Consider the following 15,696-nt stretch of genomic DNA (forward strand, 5'->3'; position numbering starts at 1 on the left):
CTTTCAGGAGAACAACCGGTGTGGGAAGGTGGAAGAAAATTTTCCTGCTCCAATAGTGATACTGAAGCTGCTTCTCCCAGGACCCCCACATTTGAGTGCTTGAGAACCCACCTGCTGGTGACCCACCCAAATGAGCAGCAAAGACTATTGGGATGGGAAGGAGACAGTTCCCACAACCAAAATCTTGGGCCTCTCTAGATGGTTGGATGCCACAGATTCGCTTCCAGAGCAGCCTGGAAGAAGGTGGTGTCCCATTTGCCAATAGACCAGCTGCAGGACCAGATGGTGATAGTCATAAAAGAAATATGGAAACTGCCTCAGGGAGGGGGCCTCTTCCTGTAGCTCTCATTCCTGTGCCAAGGTGGCAGTTCAGGGCCATGCCAATGTCACCAATGCCTGGTGGGCAGCTGGCCAGGTACAACGGCCGGACGATAAATGGGCAAATAAATCTGCAGCAACCCAAACCACTCTCCCAGGTGTGGTCTGAGACCTTTCCCCATAACAGGTAATAGCCTACATGCCTTCAAAATAGTCCAAGAGAGCCTCTCTGAGATTGGATCAATCTGCAGGATAGCCACTCCTGAAGCCTAAGAAGACCTGTGGAAAGTGAGACCGGAGGGGCATATAGATGGCAAATAATAACGTGCCCCCCACCCTTTGTCGTATTTGGTTTACCTTATTGAAATCTTGCTTTCCTTCACAAAAACTCCAAAATATTTCCTAAGGTGGGGTCCCCAAATTTGCTTCATAGTTCGTTTTACATGGAATTTCAATTGAAACTCTAATAGATAACCAGAGATACAACATATCTCTGTGAAATCCCATATCCAAGCTGCCAAGGCGCTGAGCTGGCATCTCCTAAGGTGGTCATTTCTGCCTCAGAACACAACTGACAATAAACAAAATTCATAATAAACACAAGACCATTTAAAAAGTGGTGGTGACTGATGAAGACTTATGTCCGTGGTGGTGAGCATGGTGTCTGCTCTCCTGGCCTCAGATGTTGTGGTTGCTGCCATGATGGCGGTTTCAAGTGAAGGCCTTCCAATGTTCCAGAGTGATCATAGAAGACAACCCCTCTCCCCGCCTTCTGTACCCCTCCAAGAAATGTGCAGATATTTCGGCCTCTAGGGAGCTGGACGTCCTATAGCTCCTGACTCTTCCCTCTGGGAGAAGCGATTTGTGAAGGCTCTAGGTGGACAATTATGTTGAACACCAGTTCACCCAGGCTTCAGGTGGAGCTGCAGAAGTGGGCTCCAGGCAACCAGGACCAGGTAGGGCCAGATCTTTTAGTCACTTGGGCCCTTCACGCACTCTCGTTAAAAGTCCCACTGTGTCAGAAGCCACTGGAAGACCTGAAAATTCCACCCAAACATAAATGCATTCAAGCACGTTTCCTTGTGCCATCTCTGACCCTCACATGGTGTGCTGTCAAGGGAGAACCATGAGGTAGCCCATGTTGCAGGGGACTAAGACCTCCAGTTCTCTTCCCATGATAATTATAGCTAGGGCTTTTTTTCAGCCAGAAATCACCAGGAATCATTTCCGGCACCTCTCAGGCAGGCGACATTGCCATTCTAAGAGAACGAGGAAGGTGGTCATGGTGAGTTCTAGCACCTCTTTTTGCAGAACGATAACACTGCTTACCGCCGGTTCAGAAGTCATTTGGGGGTATGATTGTGAAACTAAGATGTTTTTTGTCGCAAAGTACATCATTTCCTAAATTACCGTGAATTCATCTGCCAGTTGGTTATCCTTTACTTTTGGATAAATCCTTGGCCATCTGCTTAGGATGTTAAGATCTGGAACAATTTGGTGCCATCGACAACTCTTTGTTTTAAGTCACAGTGGCTGCCAAGCTATAAAATGGCTGCCAGAATCCCAGCAGATCACTACAGTGAGCAATGACCAGAGTACTATAAGAAATAATGGGTTTGTCTATGGCTGCTGCATGTATCCCTGACTGTGCCTGCCCTTTATCTCACTGCAAGGCTCCACGGGGCCTTCCTTCTCGCAGTGTCAGTGGTCGCTAGAGGATGTCTGGCAGGCAGCACAGGGCAGAGTACGAGAGACAGGCAATAAGTCAGAACCAAGTAAGTAGTCCCCAAGTCGGATAGATGTGAAAAGGGGTCTCGAGGGTCAGGAAAATGCAGCAGCTGAAGAATATGGATTGCAACCAGGCAACTTCCTCACAAAACTAGCTCAGTCTAAGGAGGTGCAGGTAGATGCAGAGGGAGGGAAGAGCATTGCTTTTGGAGCCTGAGGGCGGGCTGGCTCCCCTCATCACACAGAACACCCAGATCCTAGTTCCTGGATTAAATTTCTAGCTGGGTTTAATGTTGAAAAGTTTAGAATAGGGAACCTGCTCCCTGCAGGGTGGTTACCTGTGTAGGGGATGCACCTCATATTAGGACCACAACCCATTTTAAAAATGTTTCCCTCATGGCTCAGTGGCAGCACATGTGCTATGTGTACAAAATGTCCCTGGTTCAATCTCGTTAAAAGGATCAATGGGAAAGGTGTGTGCCGGGGGCCGGTCAGAGGTGACAAGAGGTTATTGTTATAATATATTTATTTGTACTCTGCCTGTTTTCCTGGCAACGACTCAAGGCAGCTTACAGATAAAACAGGAACAGCTGAAAACATTTTTAAAAATCATTAAAAACCAATTAAACATTCATAGAATTAAAACTATATATAAATATAAAATATCTATTAAAAATGTACAGGTAATGTCAATAAAAACAGCACAGCACCAGCCCTTTCATTAAGAGCAGTCATACTCAGTGGGTGAGTGGCCGGTCCTGGTCCAAGGGAGCTACTGTTGCAGGAGACGCTATTTACCATCAGGACATTTTGGTAAACTTCAACAATACTGTTCGAAATAAATGCCCAAACCAAAATACTTGGATTTAAACCTTACCTTTTTTTTAAGGGGTGGAGGAATAATAGAGATGGCAATTCTACTTTAACCAGATCAGCTCCAAAGCTAGTGCTGCCAGGCACCCTACTTTGCAGAGGGCAATTCTCTGTTTTGAAGGTCTGTCTGAGGACAGTCCTCTGTCTGGAGGTCTCCTCTGTTGGAAGACTATCCAGCTGAAATTTGGTTTAAAGGTGAAAACTCTAAAACAGAAGAGCAGGGCCCATCAATAGTTAGCACACAAGTCACCTGCTCTCTGCCCCACTGGGTGGAGAGGTGGATTGTAGTTCCATTCACATTATAATAATAATTTCTGGGTGTGTGCCTATACAGAAAAATTGCCATATGCAGATGGAAGGCAATTTTGTATCCACTTTTTTGGTGATGCTAACCCTCTTTTTCTTTTCTTTCCCTTGGCAATGACCAGCCTACCAAAAGGCCAGATGGAGCAGATATTCTTCGAAAAGCCCGGGTGCCATGTTTTTACACTGCTATAGAAATCCCTGCTTCCCAGTTCCGACTTTTGCTGCAATGAATCCTCTCACCTCCTGAGAGGAAGGTGCTTGAGAATGCAGGATACAGCAGTAAACCAGCTTCAAGAATTCCTGGAAGCAACTGATTATCAGGACCTATTTCAGTCGGGCTTTGAGCCTGTTTTGGGGAGAGAAATGCTCTTGATCACCCTAGTAGATCGCCTTCTCCAGGAACTAAAAAGGAGTATTTATGGTACCTTTCTTCATGATTCCAGACCTGCCCCACTCTCCCAATTCAAAATGGGGGGGAGGGGAAGCAGGCAGGCTGGAGAGAGACTTTTTATTTTGTTTGTTCCAGTGTCATATCCTGGTTAGAGTGTTGCACTGCGACCTGGTTGCTCGGGGTTCACTCAGCCATGAAGCTCACCTGGGCCACTCACTGCCTCTCAGCCTAACCTACTTCAGAGGGTTGTTGTGGGGGTTAAGTGTGGAGGGGGGAGCTCCATGGAGAAAAAGGTAGGATATAAACGCAAAACATAAAGTAATTTAATTTATCAGTATTGTGTTTATATCCATTCCACAGAGCATAAGCCGCTGCTATTGAAGATTGAAGTTGGAGTGGGCCAAGGGGAGTCTGGAGATGAGGAGGTTCCTAGCTTTGGAGAGACCTTGAAATTTGATTTTAAATTCATTTTGGATTATATCGAGGACTGTGGGGAGTGGGACTGTGGGGAACGGGTGAGCTGGATGAAGGGTGATGGAGACAATTTTGGGTTGGAATCCCCCAGAGACCTACTCCTCAATGAGAAAGGAGAGAAACTAAGACAAAGACCAACAAGAGACAAGGAAAAGGATAAGCACAAACAAGATGAAGAAGAATTGCAGAAGGGACATGGAAGAGATTTAAGGGCCTCGGACATAAGGCTTCCAGGTTGATGGACTAGATGGAATGGACAATAAGGACTGACATGACCCGAGACCACGAAGAAGAGACGCTGGATGATGATTGGAAGAGAATTTATAATGGAATTTTTTTTATTTTAGAATCAGCTAATGAATATTAGGGAAAATGTGGGAATGAAACTATACGACTCTAGCAGAAATGATATCAGGAGCTATGTATATTTGAAATTTAAGATTTAAGTCTTAAGGCACTTAGGGGTAAGATAAGGTTAAATAAATTAAGGTAATCTGAATAACAGAATATGGGGAAAGATGGTAAGGATTTGTCGAGTTAATTATTAGGTTAAATTGTTAAGATAAATTTTATAACAAAAATTGAGAAAGATGGAAAGAATTTGCTGAAATAATTACTAAACTAGAATACAAAAACGGAGGTGTGAGGAGGTCAATGAAACAAGCAAATGGAAATTATGGATATGCAATTTGGGATTTGTGTTTTTTTTCTTTTTTCTTCTTTTTTACCTTCTTTTGCTGTATTGTCGTATTGGTTTTCATGTTTTGTGCTTTTCTCTCTTTTTTATTGTAGTGTTGTTTTTTGTTTTTTATTTTTCTTGTAATTTTGAAATTATCAATAAATATTTTTTTAAAAAAGTAAATATATATATATCCATTCCACCTTTACTTTACGCCATTGTTTTACACTTCTTTACATTGAATTGCATTTGTAATTTCAGTGTCCGTTCACTCAGTTTTAAGCCCGTTGTTGTTGTTCTAGTGACCCTGAACAACTTAGTATCATCAGCAAACTTGCCCCCTTCACGGCTTACTTCTAACTAGATCACTGATGAGCACATTAAAAAGCACAGGACCAAACACCAATCTTGGGGGTCTCCACTTTCTACATCTCTCCATTCATTTATCTGCCTGTTGAACAGACCTGGCCAGGGCGGGAGATTCTCCATGCAATTTATTATTTTGTTAGCATTTCTTCTGGACACTTAACAGCTGGTTCTCAAAGAACAGGACAAAGTGACTGAGTTGGAGAAGATGAAGAGAGTATTTTGAGAAGACCTTCAGGGTCCTACTCCCATGCCCACATGGTTTGTGGACAACAATGCTTTCAGGGTTTCTAACAACCCCAGATGCAACCCACAATTTATGCTCTAAGAAAAATACTTAAGGGACAGCTAAAATTAATTATACTTTTTTACTGTGCAAAAGCTAGCATACCCTTCACCATTTCTCTGATGAAAATAGGGACCTCCTTTTCCATACCCTTTAACATTTGCCTGATGAAAATAGAGGTGTCCCCTCCAACATTTCTCCAGTGTAAATAGAAATATCCTAAGGAAAAGCGGAGTAGATGGGGATTTCCAAATTGCTTTTAGTTGTTGCAGCCAGTTATCCACTTTTGTTGGCTTTGAGTTTTCCACAGGTAAATAAGCAAGGATAATGGTATTACATGAGAATATGTAACTGTAATTACATGTCTTTGGAACTTGCTCATTCCTGCATTTTGTGTGCACATGCGCTTCTGGCGAAAGGGGATATACAGATTGTCAAACAAATGATGCTGTACGCATATTTTTACTACACAAAGATCCTTTCAGGGTGGGACGGCTCTTGTGTGCAACAGCTTATCTTCTGTATGTCTGCAGAAAGGGTGACTTCAGATTCCAAATATCAGGTTGAAAGAGGTTAAGTTGCATTTTACGTGTTATGAAAATTACGGGGGGAGGGCACATCTTTAAAGTTGTTAAATGTTACAAATATTATGCCTGAATGTATCCTTTCAACTTGACAGCTCAGGGAAGTACCTAGCTTTATAAATCATATAAAATCAACCCCTTTGCCAATTTCCTCCATTCCAACGCCATTTTGCCCTTGGAAAAATGACTCTTTTCCCTGCCGCCCCCTGCCATAATCACTCAAGCCTGAGGACATTTACACCCACCCCATCAGGGGAAGTGCCCAGGGGTGACAATTGCTGAGCAGTTAGTTTCCAAAAGCCCATCACCGGACTTGCCCCAGGGTATGGACGTGCAAAGGGAGCTGTATTGTCCTTTGATGGTGGGTACTTGAGAGGTGCCTGGACATGTTTTGCCTATGCTAATCTTGTACCAAGGACTTGTCTGGAGATGTTTGCCAAGGTTGAACTAGCGTAACCCCTCTCTACCCCTCCCCTTTTGTGAAATGTCCGTGATGTAAAGATGATGTATCAATGATGCTGTACGAACTATTCTGGGATATTGTTTTAAAAGCCAATGTCACCGCATGCTCAGGGTTCCTTACTCCTGTTGGGACCTGTTGCACAACAATAAAGATCATGGTCTACTGACCGCTGTTTTGCTCCAAATTACTTGGCTGGAATTTCCTTCTTTTACTGACCGCATGGACCCGTGGGGGACTTGTACCCCCATGAACTGGGCTATTGAGTAGTCTCTCACCCCAGAATTTTCCTCATCATAGGCACGTACTTATCTACATCAATGATTGCTAACACTTTGTTCCCATTTTGCAGAGAATGAGCTCAAAAATAGAGGCTAGTGACTTGACTAAGGCAGGCATAGGCAAACTCGGCCCTCCAGATGTTTTGGGACTACAACTCCCATCATCCCTAGCTAACAGGACCAGTGGTCAGGGATGATGGGAGTTGTAGTCCCAAAACATCTGGAGGGCTGAGTTTGCCTATGCCTGGCCTAAGGAGATCAGCAGATAACAGAGAATAGAACTAAAGCAACTGCTGTAGCACAATGGAAACTTAAAAGGAGACCAGCCAACTGAAACAAGCCAAGCTTGTTTTGTGGGATTGGTTTTATTTTCCTGCACCTTATCCTGAGCTTGCTTGGGAGAGTTCTCACCATCATTAATCAGATGTCATTCACCCAAGAGGTCTTAGACCTGAAATTGCTGATCTGTTATCAAAGATATGCTGTGTCATTAAAATTAGTCTCCTCGCCATTTAATTTGAGGGACCCAGGAGGACTCTGTTCTAACTTCCCTCCCAGGAAAATGGATGCAAAACATTTCTAAAGCTAAAAAGGGAAAACAAACACAGGACAAGCCTTGCTGAGGATGAATCTGCATGAGTTCTGCACAGGAAAGCCCTGCCTCACCAACCTTTTCAGAACTCTCTGAGAGTATCGGTGGATATAGCAATTGTAGTGATAGTAATGTTTTTAATGTTTTAAGGTTCTGTTGTTATTGTGAGCCGCTTTGAACGCAACATTTCCTGGAAAAGTGGGATACAAATATTAAATCAAATAAAAAAAAATTAGTTAAAGAAACTTGGAGGCTGGGCTCCTGACCTGTGTAAACTTAGAAGTTGTGGGTAGAAAAAATAGGTCTTCTTATAGATTGGTAATTTGGTAGAGAAGAGGGAAGCATTGAATATTAAGTTGTCGTGGTGGAAGGGAAGTAGATAGCGGGGTCCCCTAAAACTTTTCATTAAGTCCCTCACCTTAGACTTCTGAGTATGTGTAGCAGTCATTGGAAGAGGGCTGGCCTGCTTATGGAGCAGAGAGTAGGAATAAATGGAGGGTTTGTAAGAAGTGGCGTCCACCAAAGATCAGTCTTGGACTTGTGCTTTGTCACTTGTGCACAAATGGTAGTATGAACAAAAAAGACAGGCATTAAAATGACAAATGTGATTCAATGTAGCTAAGTGAAAGTGATTTGCAGTCTACTAATCCTAACTTTACATATACACTGGTAGGGGCTGAACTGGCTGTGACCCACTAAGAAGGGGATCTTGGAGCCATGGGGTGCTCTCAAACTAGGTGTTTACTCTGGAATGGTCACCATTTGTCAACTCAGTTTTTACAAGTCTTCTACACAACATGGTAATCTTGATTTTTCATTTCTTTTGAGCGCTCACAAAATCCAACCTTCTTTGTGTGTGGGTGTGCACATAGTCTCATGTTGTGATTTGCCAGGATCTTAGAAACATTTGGACTTGAAACTGAAATGAAAATTAAATAAGTAAAAAAGTGAGTAACCAAGCAAGTATCATAAATAACCCTGTCCTGTCCTATGGATTTCAGTAAATCAAAAAGCCTATGCTATTTCTTTGTGGATTAATATTTGCAGTTCCTTTTGAATTAACATTCAAGAGTTCACTTCCAAACTCTTTCCTCAAATCTAATTTTCCTGCCTTAACATTTTATCCCCTGGTTGTAAAGGTCAAACAGAAGGTAGCAAATGTGGACAAAGGTGTCCCTTTGGGGTGTCCCTACCTGGGCAGTGTAAGGCCCTCCAAGTCCCTTTCCCATTTTTAGTTGCTGCCTGGCCTCTCATAGGGTGCTTGGTTGCTAATCTGAATAACTGCAGCACATGGATTGCTTTATAAAGGAAAAAGAAAGCTATCTATCTATCTATCTATCTATCTATCATCTATCTATCTATCTATGCTTTCTGCTATGCTCCTAGAGTGAAATTCTCTTCTCAACAATCTGGATTTTAGTAGAATTGACACAGTGCCTGGTTTTCGACTGGTCTTTCTCAGCAGGAGAGAATTTTACCCTTGCTAGGAACAAAGGAATTGTCGTCGTGGAACAAAGTAATGTCCAATGTAGGCTGACATCCTGCTTCTGGCAATGCGAAATGCGTTCAAAGAAAATAATATAATGGGCTGGTGGTTTATAGATGGTAAAAACACGGATTTGCACCATGGACGGAAGCATCTCTTCCTGACCTTGACCACCTAAGCATTTTCTCAGTGGCAAATGGCCACAAGAAATCCTTAACCCTGTTGCTGGAATCCCATCCAGCATAAGCACTTTCTCTGCCCTTAAGCAGAATTTCCTCCCTTAAAATGACCTCAGTCTTACACATGTTTACATGTATCTAACTTCCATTGTGATTATCAAGCGGGTGAATCGCTTTGAAGATTGCAATTTATTTCTTGAGAAGTTTCACAGAGTGAAACGACTGCATAAGACAAGGATTTCAATGGGTCAAAAGAGATGGTCAAATCTTCAGCTGTTTTTCTGACATATTTTTAAAGCATTTTTTGTTCTAGTGTTTGAACATTGCTGAAATGGGAAAGTTTTTAAAAGTGGAATTAAAATGTTAAATTCAAAATGTGAATCCTGACATTTGAAAGTTCATTTGGAATGTCTACCAATTTTGTTTAAATATTTTTGCATATATATATTCATATATTCCAGATAGAGCGCAGGAAATTCTGGTGCTACTTAAAAGTAGGGATTGGGGGTTAGGAATAAATGTACAACTTCACAAATGTAAGGAAGTCCATGGTTCCTGTATTGGGAGTGCTGCTATTTGACTTATTCATAAATCGTCTGGAGTCTGGGATGAAGAATGAAGCAGATTGGAAGATGTCACTGAATTATTCAGGATAGTTAAATCCCAAATGGAACAGAGACAGGATCTCTCCAAACTAGGTGAATGGGTAACAGAATGACAGGTGAGATCCACTGTAGGTAAGGGGAACGTTAGCTCTACAAACAAGCTTGCACTTGTTCAGGAGAAACAGGAAGAATATGTAAGGAAGAACTCATTTATGGAATTAATTGGCACATACTACTGAGGTGACCGCAATCATAAAAGGTAAAGGACCCCTGACAGTTAAGTCCAGTCGTGAATGACTCTGGGGTTGCAGCACTCATCTCGCTTTACAGGCCAAGGGAGCTGGCATTTCTCCACAGACAGTTTTTCCGGGTCATGTGGCCAGTATGACTAAGCCACTTCTGGCAAAACCAGAGCAGCACACGGAAACGTTGTTACCTTCCCGCCAGAGAAGGTATTTATCTACTTGCACTTTGACGTGCTTTCGAACTGCTAGGTGGGCAGGAGCAGGGACCGAGCAACGGGAGCTCTCCCCATCGCGGGGATTCAAACTACTGACCTTCCAATCGGCAAGCTCTAAACTCAGTGGTTTAGACTATAGCTCCACCCGTGTCCCTCCGACCACAATCATAAAGTAAAGGTAAAGGGACCCCTGACCATTAGGTCCAGTCGTGGCCGACTCTGGGGTTGCGGCGCTCATCTCGCTTTATTGGCCGAGGGAGCCGGCATACAGCTTCCGGGTCATGTGGCCAGCATGACTAAGCAGCTTCTGGCGAACCAGAGCAGCTCACGGAAATGCCATTTGCCTTCCCACCAGAAGGTACCTTACCTTTACCTATTTATCTACTTGTACTGCGTGCTTTTGAACTGCTAGGTTGACAGGAGCTGGGACCGAGCAATGGGAGCTCACCCCGTCGCGGGGATTCAAACCGCCGACCTTCTGATCGGCAAGTCCTAGGCTCTGTGGTTTAACCCACAGCGCCACCCGCGTCAATCATAGATGACTTTAAAAACATGTTAAACAGCTACATAGAGGATAGGTCTAACCATGGCTATTAGATATAATAGAGGAACTGGAATCAAACTTCCTATTTGAGGCCTAAAGCATAATTGGGAGTAGTTTTTTCTTTGGGTGTTTGAGCATGTAATTCCCTTTGTAAATTAACAGACAACTCACATGTTTTCCCTCAACAGTTTGCTCTTCTCACATCCACAGGTTGGAGGTATTTGCATAAAGAGTGGCAGTTGCATGAACACAGAGAGCCAGTGTGGTGTAGTGGTTAAGAGCGGTAGTCTCATAATCTGGGGAACCGGGTTCGCGTCTCCTCTCCTCCACCTGCAGCTGCTGGGTGACCTTGGGCTAGTCACACTTCTTTGAAGTCTCTCAGCCCCACTCACCTCACAGAGTGTTTGTTGTGGGGGAGGAAGGGAAAGGAGAATGTTAGCCGCTTTGAGACTCCTTAAAGGGAGTGAAAGGCGGGATATCAAATCCAAACTCTTCTTCTTCTTCTTCTATGGTTGGAATTTTAATCTCTTAACTATAAAGCAATGCAGACCGGTGCAAAAAAATGGCCACTTGAGATGTGCCCTGAAGCGGCAGTGATTGAGCAGAAAAGAGATCTTGGGGTTGTGGGTCAATGATAATGTAGACTTAGTGTGCAGCAGCTGTGAAAAGGGTGGATTCCATGTTAGGGGTTGTTGGGGAAAATATTGAATATAAACTGTTCATATAATACCATTATACCAATCTGTGTTGTGGACTAGCTGGACGCAGAAGAGTGGTGGGAGGCACCAGCTGGGGAACCCCCAAGGGACAAAGGCTCAGAGCCTGGGGAGTGGTGGTGGGATGACAATGAGCGGTCAGAGGGAGAAGAGGGAGCAGACTGGGAGGAGGAGGTGTCGGGAGATGAAGAGGTAACAGGGTTTAGTGAGCAGGAGACTGTGACAGAGAACAGCCCAGAAGCAGAGGCAGAGGGTGGAAAGGAGGGGGGCAAGATGCAGAGATCAAACAGGTGGCTGAAGACCCCATGGAGGCTCCCCCTCCCGCTGCAACCAGCTCCCCTCTCCCCTAGTCTCCCAGAACCAGAAGGTGTATGAAGAGGGTGGAGCAGAGACAGATGCGTCAACTGAGTCTCAGATTGCATGGCTTGGGAAGGAACCAGGGGAGGAGGAGACTTAGGCAACTGTGGGAAGGTGGGGACTTTCTGTCCACACAACTGCCTCATTGAAGCAAGATCTACTGGGAAGAGTTGCTGTGCTCACTAGACCTGATCTCCTGAGCTGCCTGTTTCTTTGAATAAAGAGTCAACTTCACTAACACTGTGAGAGTTATTACTGACCTTCTCCTGGCACTTGCCCCTGGCAAGACCACACTTGCAATATTGTGTATAGTTCTGGTCACCAGCAAGGAGGATAAGTCTCAGAAACCGTCAACTAAAATTATTAAAGGGTTGGAGCAACTCCCCTCTGTGGAAAGATTACAACATTTGGGAATTTTTAGTTTGGGGGGGGCGGAAATGAGTAAGGGCTAAAATGCTAGAGGTGCATGAAATTATATCTGCTGTGGCAAAGGGGGACAGAGAGAAGCTTTTCTCCCTCTCTCATAATACTAGCACTTGGGTCCATCCATTGACGCTCCATGTTGGAAGATTCAGGGCACACAATAGGATATACTTATACACTGCATTTGGTTAAACTGTGGAATTCAGCATCTCAGGAAGCAGTGGTGCCTACCTACCTGGATTACTCTAAATTCATGGCAGAGATGGCCAGCAATGGCTACTTGCCCTGATAGCTGCGCTTAGCCCCCTAGTTGGAGGCAGCATGAACCCGTTCCTGAGCATCACAAGTAGGGAGATGGCCATTGCCCTCATGTCCTGTTTGTGGGCTTCCCACAAGTCTTTGCCACTCTGAGAAAAACGTACAGGATGTAGTGGGCCTTTGGCATGATCCAATAAGGTTCTTCTCACAAGTAAGCTTGAATTTGCTACACACCATAGGTGCATGAGAAAGAGGACTATGCTTATATGGTTCTAGTGTTTGTGCAGGCAGAGGGTTATAAAATAACTATTTGGCTGCCACTGTCAAGAGATGACTGAATTTGGAAGAAAAGGGATTGATTGGCGACACCTTGGAGATAATGACTGGCAGGAACTGAATCCCTGGATGGAAGCTCCATCTTGGCCGTGTTCATGCTGTGGGGTGCTAAAGCTGATCATTAGAAACAGAAGCTGATTCTGTTTGTCTGGCCTTACCTTAATTTCTTTAGGTCAGTAAATGAAATAATTCCCCCCCCCTTTTCTGACCCCTAGCTCCCCACACATCCTCTTCTCAGGGTGTCGCTGCACACTTCCGAATGAGCCGAGTTTTAAATCACCTGGCCTCCCTCCCCATGTTCCAGATCAACAAGACTTTCTTTGCACCAGCTCAATTGTGCTCAGGGGGAAAGGATTCTTTCAGGATTTTGGATGAAAAAGAGTTCCCCAATTTAGCAATTAGAGGGTTAAGTTTTCCCCGGTCTCGCTGCATTAACTGGAAAGGAATGAAGTGTCAGGCATGTTCTCGCCCCAGCAGGCTGTTAGAAAGCGAGTCCCCTCTCTCCACACACGCACACCTCCCACTGCTGCAACCAAATTATTTTCAATCCTCCAGAGACCCAGGATGCCAGACAAAATCTGCAGTGTGAATCTGATTCATTGCAAAAGGATGCAGATGTAATATCCCCCGCCTTTTTCCCTTCCTCTTCTGTGGTTCTTGCTGGACTTCCTGCCCTCAAATTCATGCCACACCTTCAGTGTTTAGAGGTCTGCAGGCCAGCCACCCACCCACCCCCGCCCGCCCGCCACGCTGTCTTCCCAAACACAGAGCTCAAGCTCACATCTCAGACAAGGAGCCCCCCTCAACCTGCTAATTAGTGCACAGCACAGAAGTAAATAGGTATGACTGGTGGTAATTTCCTGGCTGAAGAGGTAATTATTTGTCTTCAAAACAACCCCTGAAAGGTGAAATAGGAAACTAAATTCAAAGAGGTTTCCTTGTTGTCACTAAGCGGGACTGAAAAGTGGTTTGAAATTCCTCTCTTTTTTTTATTTATAGTGCACGGTATCCATGGAAACCAACTGAGGAGGTCATGGTAGCTAGGCGTCCGTCTCACCCTGCTTGGGGAATTATGGTTTCACAGTGGCAGGCAGCCATGGAAGAAAGTGGATTCTCAGTTCCTTGCAAACAGTTCCCCACAACCATGAACCTTTAATTTTTGCTCATAAATCTCCTCTGAGACCTTAAAACGAAGAGAATTCTTTCCACTGGCCCCAGAGAGAACAGCACTGAGTAAATACGTGGAGGTCCAAGTTTAACTGTCGCGTCTGCTACCTCATGCTCCCTTCAACTGTGTTTTTTTTAATCATGGTGTTTGTTTAGTAGTTTCTCTTCTGTTATAAAACTGACACAAACTGATCCACAGGGTCGCAGTGACTGGTTCATATGCCATGCGAATTCCATGTGAAAATTAACTTAACATCTTGAACTGGAGAAAGCTGGAGTGAGGCAGGCATTCCCAATAAATTCTTCCACAGTTTACTTCCAGGTGCTTTGCATTCAGTTTTTATTCACCTCCCACCCCCCGTACAGATACCATATCACCAAACAGAAGCTGTGTCTTTGCCACAAAAAGAGGGACTCAAAATATGAGAAATGTCCTTCTGGAGGTGAAACAATCAACATAGTTAAGTGGAATGAGAGATAATGAACTGAAGCTCCATCTAGACAAGACAAATATATTGATGCTAGGTGCTTCTTCTGTCTTCAGTCCTTAGTGGGTTGAACTTGCACACACCTTAAATAATCCATTTTTTATCCTGGTGCAGTTAGATCTCATTTTATCGCTAGATGCCAAGTGGCACCAAGTACCTTCTACCAGGTGTAACTGGTGCACCAGCTCCTGAACTGAGGCAGGCAGTACTTTGCTAGCCATGTTCTCATAGCCTCCAGACTAGAGTACTGCAATAGGTTGCATGTGGGCCTGCCTCTGAGTCACAGAATTGTAGAGTTGGAAGGGACCTCGAGGGTCATCTAGTACAACCCTCTACAATGCAGGAATCCTGCCACAGCCATTCCTGGGTGGGCTCGAACCACCAACTTTCAGACACACTGATGACCCATTGCACCACCTGGCACTCAGTCTTTGACCTTTTTGGCATCCAGCAAATGTTTTATTTACCTGGGTTTTAAAAAACTTTTTAATGTAGTTGCCATTCCCCTCCCTCCTTTTAAACTCTACTACTGCTTTTAGACTGTATTGTGATTTGTTCGTAATTTATTGTTTCGTTGTTTTCCCTCCAATTACAAACTGCCCTGAGAGTTCTTCATTGAACTGAAAATGGAATATAACATTCTAAATACAGTGGTGCCCCGCAAGACGAATGCCTCGCAAGACGAAAAACTCGCTAGACGAAAGAGTTTTCCGTTTTCTGAGTCGTTCCGCAAGACGAATTTCCCTATGGGCTTGCTTCGCAAGACGAAACGTCTTGCGAGTTTTTGTGAGTTTGTTTCCTTTTTCTTAAAGCCGCTAAGCCGTTAATAGCCGCTAAGTCGCTAAGCCGCTAATAACCGCTAAGCCGCTAATAGCCGTGCTTTGCAAGACGAAAAAACCGCAAGACAAAGAGACTCGCGGAACGGATTAATTTCGTCTTGCGAGGCACCACTGTAGATGGATAGATAGCTAGATAGGTAAACAGACAAGACAGACAGATGGATGGACGGATGGACAGATGGATGGATGGAAACTCTTCAATAGTTAGGTTGACCAAAACCAATTTAGCACCCCTGCCTTTTATTCTGCATATAATATACAATGACACTGACAGATACATTTCCATACTAAAACAACACAGGGACAACTTAGGGGGGGAAACATGCCAAATGGTGGATTTTGAACTTTCCAAACATGGTTTGGTCCCCCCCCCCCATGAAAGTGCATCATCCTGAAAAAGGAAATATCAACAAAAAGTCAAGAAGTTTTTTTAAAAAACAAATGGGGGAGAGAGAGCTCAAAGTTTTCCTCAATATACTTGTGAACCATTTAGCAACCAG

This window comes from Podarcis pityusensis (genome assembly GCF_964106645.2).
Source record: "Podarcis pityusensis genome assembly, chromosome: 7".
In the NCBI taxonomy this organism is placed as follows: domain Eukaryota; kingdom Metazoa; phylum Chordata; class Lepidosauria; order Squamata; family Lacertidae; genus Podarcis; species Podarcis pityusensis.